The sequence below is a fragment of the Streptopelia decaocto genome (genome assembly GCF_964273445.1).
Source record: "Streptopelia decaocto genome assembly, chromosome: 14".
NCBI classification, from domain to species: Eukaryota; Metazoa; Chordata; class Aves; order Columbiformes; family Columbidae; genus Streptopelia; species Streptopelia decaocto.
In genome coordinates, this window is record NC_138669.1 from 757,791 (window position 1) to 764,890 (window position 7,100).

The following is a 7,100-nucleotide window of genomic DNA, read 5'->3' on the forward strand; positions in this document are numbered from 1 at the left end:
TGCGCGCACTCCGGCTGGGAATAGTGCAGTGTGTGCCGAACCCGCCACGCAGCAGGTCTGCGCTGTCTGGGGGAGAGTGAGCGGGCTGCAGCCGCGGGCGCAGCTCGGAGCGTGGGCGGCCCGGACCCCGCTCTCACAGGAGCGCGCGGCTCTCACAGGAGCGCGGCCCGGCCCGGCCCGGCCGCCATGAGGGGAGCGCGCCCGGCCTGCGCTCCGCCGCGAAATGGCGGCCCGGCCGCGCCTCGCGCCCGCCGCGCCCGCACCGGCAACGAGCCCGCTGGAGCGGAACCCCGGCCCAGCCCCCCGGAGCGAGGGCCCGGCTGCGGGGACGGAAGGACAAAGCGGGGCGGGGCGCGACGCGACCCCCCGAGCGGCACCGCCCGCCATGGCCCGGGCCGCCCTGCGCCCGCCCCGCGGCCCCGCCCGCCCCGCGCACCGCCCGCCCCGCGCACCGCCCGCCCCGCGCACCGCCCTGCGCCCGCCCCGCGCCCGCCCCGCGCCCCGCCCCGCGCCCGCCCCGCGCCCGCCCCGCGCCCGCCCCGCGCCCGCCCCGCGCCCGCCCCGCGCCCCGCCCGCCATGGCCCGGGCCGCCCTCCGCCGGCGTGGGCGGGACGGGGCGGGACCGCGGCCGCTATAAAGCGCCACGCCGGAGGCGTCTCGGCCTCTTGCTCCGGCGTGGCGAGGTGGGTGCGGGGTTCGCGTGGTTCGGAGGGTGGGTGGGAGCGTGGGGGGCCGGGGTTTGCCTCTCTGCCCGTTCCTGGTGAACCCCCGTGCCCGAGCGGCCGCTGCCAGCACGGGCTCCTCTGTTCGGCCTCGGGGCCGCGGCCCCGGCCGCGCATCTCCCGGTGAGCGGCCGCCCTTCCCGGGCAGGTCTCACACGAGCTCCGGGGCCGGCCGGGGCTCGCTGGTGGACATGGTGACAGTTTTTCCCCGTCAGAGCGACACTGTTGAGTTCCGCAGCCGAAGCCGGATCGTGTCGATGCGCCAGCGGGCGGCGCCGCGGGGCCGGGCGGTGCCCGGGGGTGTCGAGCGGGGCCGGGCGGTGCCCGGGGGTGTCGAGCGGTGCGGGGCCGGCGCTCACCGTTCGCTCCCCGCAGGTCTGTCTGCGCCGCCGTGCGGGCGCCGGCCCGGCCTGGCCGGCGGGAACGGTACGTGCTTAAAGTAACCGAGCTTGTCGCTGGTTTAAAATCCATGTGTGTTTTTTCTTTTTCGAAAGAACTGTTGGATTGCTGCTGCAGTGCCTTGTGGGGCTGGTGTCCCTGGGCTGTGGGTCTGGCCGCTGGTCTGGGCGCTGTGCGGCGGTACCTGGGGGGGCGCGTGTTCCCTCCGGCCCTAGCGCTGAGGAGGTGGCAGCCTTGCAGCCCTGGAAAAACAGAACCCATCAAACAAAACAGCTTCGTCTCCTCCTTCTATTATATCCGGCTTAGCTGTGCCCCATTCACAGGCGGTTCCGCTGCCCCCTGTGCCTGCTGAGCGTGCCCGCCGGGCAGCCCGTCTGGGGAAGGGCTGCGTTCCCTCGGACCCGCGGCCCGGCCCGGCGGGAGCGGGGCCCGCTTTGATCCCCGGGATTGGCGGGGCGGGGCGGCGGGAGCGGGGCCCGCTTTGATCCCCGGGATTGGCGGGGCGGGGCGGCGGGAGCGGGGCCCGCTTTGATCCCCGGGATTGGCGGGGCGGCGGGAGCGGCGCCGGCTCTGGGGCGGGCGGCCTGGAACTGGGGACGCGCTGGTGCAAGTGATGACCGAATTTTTTCCCCATCAGAGCGACAGTGTTGATTTCTTGCTGTTCAAGCCAGACCATGTCTGATGCACCAGCGGGCAGGCGCTGCCGTGTCTGCACCCTGGCAGGGCCTGGTGCTGACCGTTCCCTTTGGTTTTACTCATAGGCTGCTGCAAAAGCAGACGAGATGCTGGGCCTCTGGGAGACCTGATGGGATGGCTGTAGCTGACAGACACATTATGTGATCAGGGTGGTTAATGGTTTACTCCACCATGCCTGAACCTCTAGCAAGTAAGAGTGGTAAGTCCTTAAAATAACTGTTCATCACTGGTTTAAATTAAATTAAAAAAAAAGTGGGGAGACACAAAACACTTTTCTGTGAGGGCATTGCTTCCAAGAGTATTTATTGTTGGAGACTTGACTGGAGATTTGAGCATTAGCCTAGATATTGGAAAGGTAAAAGCATGGAGGCTTTCCTCATGCAGAAGCGTTGCAACAAGGCCCTTTGTGCCTCTTGGTGCTCCTGTTCCAGCATGTCCTAAGTGGCCGCTGTGGCAAGTGAACAGGAACCAGCAGGGTAAGGAATCTGCAAGCTGTGCCAGTGCGGGCTGAGCTGGAGCAGGATGGTGCTTTACAGCTCTGTCCCGCTCGTTTGAGGACACCCTGCATGGAGACATGTGGGTGGTAGTTGCTCAGAGCAGCCGCTCCAGGGGGGGATAGGAGCCATGCTGGCTGCAGCGTGTGCCTTCGGGAGAGAGATTTGGTTCAGTCTTGTCTGCCCTGCCCCTTGCTGGCCGACTTGAGGAAGTGCAGGGGATTGAGATCCTGGAGTGTTCAGCGGTGGCCACGTGTGCGTGGCTTTGCTGCTTCGTCTGCTGCCGGTTCACGTGGTCCCTGCGGGGCGGCGGGGGCGGGGCCGGGGCGGCGGGGGCGGGGCCGGCTCTGGGGCGGGCGGCCTCGGGACTGGGGACGCGCTGGTGCAAGTGATGACTGAATTTTTTCCCCATCAGAGCGACAGTGTTGATTTCTTGCTGTTCAAGCCAGATCATGTCTGATGCACCAGCGGGCAGGCGCTGCCGTGTCTGCACCCTGGCAGGGCCTGGTGCTGACCGTTCCCTTTGGTTTTACTTGTAGGGTTCTGCGAAGGCAGAGGAGGTGTTTGGCCTTGGGAGACGTGATGTGACCAGCTGTGTGATGAGCGCAGTTGCCTGGTTTGCTCCACAATATTTGCCCCTCTGGCAAGGGAGAATGGTAAGTCTTGATCCAGCTACGTTCACTGGGTTAAATTAAACAAAAAATAAGAGTGGAGTAGGAGGGAAGAATCAAACTCCTTTCTGCAAGGCAGTTGCTTCTGCAGTGCTTTAAAAGGTGACTGTCCTGGAGATGTGACACGTGAATAGGTTTGAGCATTGAATCAGGGACCCTTTCAGGTGTTGGACCTGCATATCAACACCTGTTGAAGTACCTCAGCTTGCATTTACCGGCTTTCCTGCAGGGAAACACCTCGTCAGTTGTTATGGACATGGAGATTTTTCAAATGCAATTGATTGCCTTTTAGTGTTCAGCTGAAGAGCATCTGTCATGATGATTTCAGACGTTTTTCCCCAGCAGACGGGCAATGCCGATGCAAACTTGTGTTTTAGCCAGACTGATTCCACAGATGCGCAATACTTCAGTTCCTTATGTGGCTGTATACTGAGAGTACCTGTCCTTGCACTGCAATGGCAGGGAAACCACATTGGTGCTGCCGCTTTGAGGGTGTTTGCACATACACTAACACTGTATAACACTGTCTGACATGAGTGAAAGACTTGAGGGTCAAAAGTGAAAGAATTTTTGCTTTCAAAAGATCTCAAGTAAATGGCAGAGCGCTCTGATGGGTTTCCATGTAAGGGCATAAACATAGCTTTTTTGTTTCAGCATCAAAATGGGGTGCTGCTCACACAGTCAGGGAGCTTTTGTTCTTGATTTTATTCTTGCGGTGGGTTTGTTTCGGTTTTGTGTTGTGGGTTCCCCCACCCGTTACCCCTCTGACTGGGAGTGTCTCAGTGCCTTGGGGAAGTGCTGGTCAAAGCTTCCAGCAATGTGTCTGTTTGCAAGAGGGGGATTGGTGTTCTTTTTCTTTGTTTTTCTACAAAAGATCAACGATGTGCCAGTCTTCTGAGAACTTGGCTCTTTGATTTCACTAGAGCTCTAGAAAATGTGCTTAACAAAACTTCATTGGATAAACAGCTGTTGTCACTGGCACTCTTCAGTTACAGCCGTGTGTTGCTGTTCAGGTGCCTGTTGTGCAGCTCTCGTATCTCCAAGGAGGCTGAAGTCTCCTCGGTAGCCTGTATTGATGGAGAGCATCAGTGTGACCTTTCTGTATGGCACTCCTGCCGTCAAAAGGCATGCGAGGTGTCCTTGTCAGATGGTGGAGCTGACCGATGTGTCACCCTGGCGCTCACTGCTCAGTCAGCGCGCCCAGGTTTTTCTCAGGTACTGCTCTAAAAGCTCCCACAGTGCAGTTGTAGGGGCACGTCCTATTTGGAGTGCCTGGCAGTGAAGAAGCTTTTGCTGTTTGCAGAGCAACCCTTGCTGTTTGAAAGGTCTTTTGGGGGATGATTTGAAAGCTGTGTGTTTGCTATTTGCAGTAGGGTGGACTGACAAAATGTTGGCTGTTTTCTTGACAGGTTGAGATTTGTCAGAAGCTGTCCTGGGACCTGCTGTGATTTCAGTGCACTAGCAGAAAGCTGTCTTCTGTTAATGATGTCCCTCTCCATGCTGCTGCCTGTGATCCCTTGTGCAAGCTACAGCGTTTACATCACCCTGCAACAGCTCTGGTCTCAGCTGGCAGGAGTGATGAACTGGTGTCCTGCCAACTTAGAGATGGAGGGTGTTATGTTTTACTTTCCCATGGTATGAGGATTGTAATGGATTCTGGAACTTGCTGCATGTTTAATGTAATTGAATGCTTTCATCTGCAAGGGCTGTGTCCACTGCCTGACAGCTAATGTTATCTTCCCACAGCCTTAAAAGTAAGGCAGCCTCTCATTAGAGAGCAGTTGTTGAGTATGGGAGGATGGCCTTGCGTATAAGGGGAAGAGGATCCTAGTCTGGGCTCCCCTTTGTCATCCAGAAACCTTCAGTAATGTATCTTTGGCAGTCTGTGAAGTGGGGACAGCCCGTCTTGGATGCTGCAGCACAATGTGTTTCTGTACTGTTTGGGACCTATTTTTAATAAAATCTTGAATACTGGATGAATTCAGCTGGTGACTGAAATTCTCTTTACGTGTGTTTAACAGCCAGTTTCTGGATCTCGTGCTGGTTTTTGGGAGTTGGATGGCAACGGTGTTTCTGTGTAGTGATTGTTTACATGGGGCTGCCTGCTGCCTCAAGCTGGGGGGGATGGGTGTGATCCCACGGCCATACAGCTTCACATGCCCTGATCTGAAGTACTTTGCTGAGACTTGTGGCTGCTGCTGTGCTGCAGCAGTGTCACCAGGACACAGCTCTCTGCAGGTAACACTGGGTGCTGGGTGTCGACAGCAGGTCTGTCTGCCGGACCGGAGGGAGGTGGACTCTGCACTTCACCTCTGGACTCTGGACAAGCGTTCTCCCTCAGCTCCTCCCTTGGATCCTGCATGGGGAGCAGCTGGTGTAGAACACGATTCAGTGGGGATTTTAGCTGGCCTGGTAAAGGTGTAGATCAGCGTGTTCTCAGGAAAGTCACTGGCTTTGCACATTCTTCCATATGTGAGTCTTGCAGAGAAGTGACAGCGGCCTAGGAAGGGAGCAAAGCTGATGCCAGCCTGGGGATTTGGACGTTTCCCTCGTGCAGTGTGTTCAGATCGCAGGAATGACTGCTTCTGGCTAGAGAGACTTAGTGACAGATGTTCATTCAGATCCTGCATCCTTCCCCTGGATGCTGTGTAGCCAACTTCCAGGTTTGCAGTGCAGGAGAATGAATACAAATGGTACATACATGCTGAAGTATGGAGCCACTGAGCAAGAGGAAGCTAGAGGCTTTTCCAATACCTAATTTCCTAATAGCGGAGAGGTGGTGAAGAGCCCTAAGATGGATTGCAATTGATGGTTGTATGTGCCAAACAGCAGCTGAGAGGCCAGTGCCGGAGAGCAGCCGGGGGCAGGTGTGGGGCTGCGGTGAGCCGGCTGAACAGCAGTGACAGCTCAGCCTGGAGCAGCTGGAGGGCAGAGGGAGGCACGGATAACAGCCTGAGGAAATAGTTAAGCAATTGTTTCCTGCGGCATTTGAAGTATTGCTTTGTTATTTTTGCTGCCTAATAGCAACAGCCTAATTAATACTCTAATGAATTGGAAGTTATTTACAGCAGCTGCAAGTTCAGAGGTTATTTCTGCTACTTTAAAGCACAAATAACGGTTTCAGTGATTATGGGAGGGGATCTGGTATCTGAGCTGATCGTGGGAGCTGTTGAGGACAGACATAGCTAGAACATGTTCTTAGTGTTTTATTACCTCCAGGAAAAGTTGTTCAGGCCAGGATTCAAGCACTGCTGTTAGTGCACAAACGAAACTGAACATAACTGATCTGCAGCAGGCAGCCCTTGGGTGGTCTCTGCTCATTAGATGTGTGTGTGAAGTTATGGCAAAATAAAATTCAAGGGGTAGGCTGGTGTTGGACGGTGTTCCCCATTGCACAGACGGGTGGATCAGCCTGTGCTCGGAGCAGGGACACTGATTAACTACCCAGAGTGAAAGTGAGAGTGAGCTTCCCTTTGTCCCTCGAAGGGACTTTCCCTCTGTGACATCCTCCCAGCCCTGAGTTAATGGAGGGGTCAGGAGGGCCTCTGGGAACTGGGTCAGTGGCAGCTCCAGCACGGTGCTGCTTAATTAAGCAAAGGAAAATGAGCGAGGGAGCAAGAAGGCAGCGTGGGCAGCCAGGGGAGCGGCTGGGTTTGAACGGGCAGATAAAGCTGCGTTCCCGCCTGCCCTGGTGAGCCGCCCGTTGGTGTTCCCATAGGGTGGAATACATGATCTCCACGCCGAGGACAGCCCTGCAGACTGTTCTGCTGCTCAGCCGCTCCTTGTAAGATGGACCAGCCACGTTTCCTTTCTGTAAGGCACACCTGCTTGTCTCCAATACTCCGTATAGGGCCACAAGTCCCACTTCTAGACTTGGCAGTTGTCTTGCAAGAAATCTGTTGCTGGGCTGATGTGGTCCAGCATGGCTTGGTCCATGTTTTTCTTGTCTGCTTTAACAATATAATCTTTGGAGCCTGTCAGGGGAAAAAACCCCACAAGCCCTAAAAAATCCCTTAGGATTATGTCAAACTAGAACATGGGAGAACAACTGCTTTCAGACCAGCCATGGGACATGAGCAACAGAGTTTGCCCCCAAGAGCTTTAGGTGGGGGTGGCTT

General features: G+C 56.9%; 1 long non-coding RNA gene across 1 annotated transcript; it reads left to right on the forward strand.

Annotated features, from left to right (window-relative positions):
• The first annotated feature begins 1,856 nt into the window (after positions 1–1,856).
• Positions 1,857–4,448, forward strand: LOC309446067. The gene is made up of 3 exons (XR_014185406.1): positions 1,857–2,016; positions 2,851–2,967; positions 4,392–4,448. It is a non-coding gene; the product is annotated as an uncharacterized lncRNA (long non-coding RNA).
• The last annotated feature ends 2,652 nt before the right edge of the window (positions 4,449–7,100 follow it).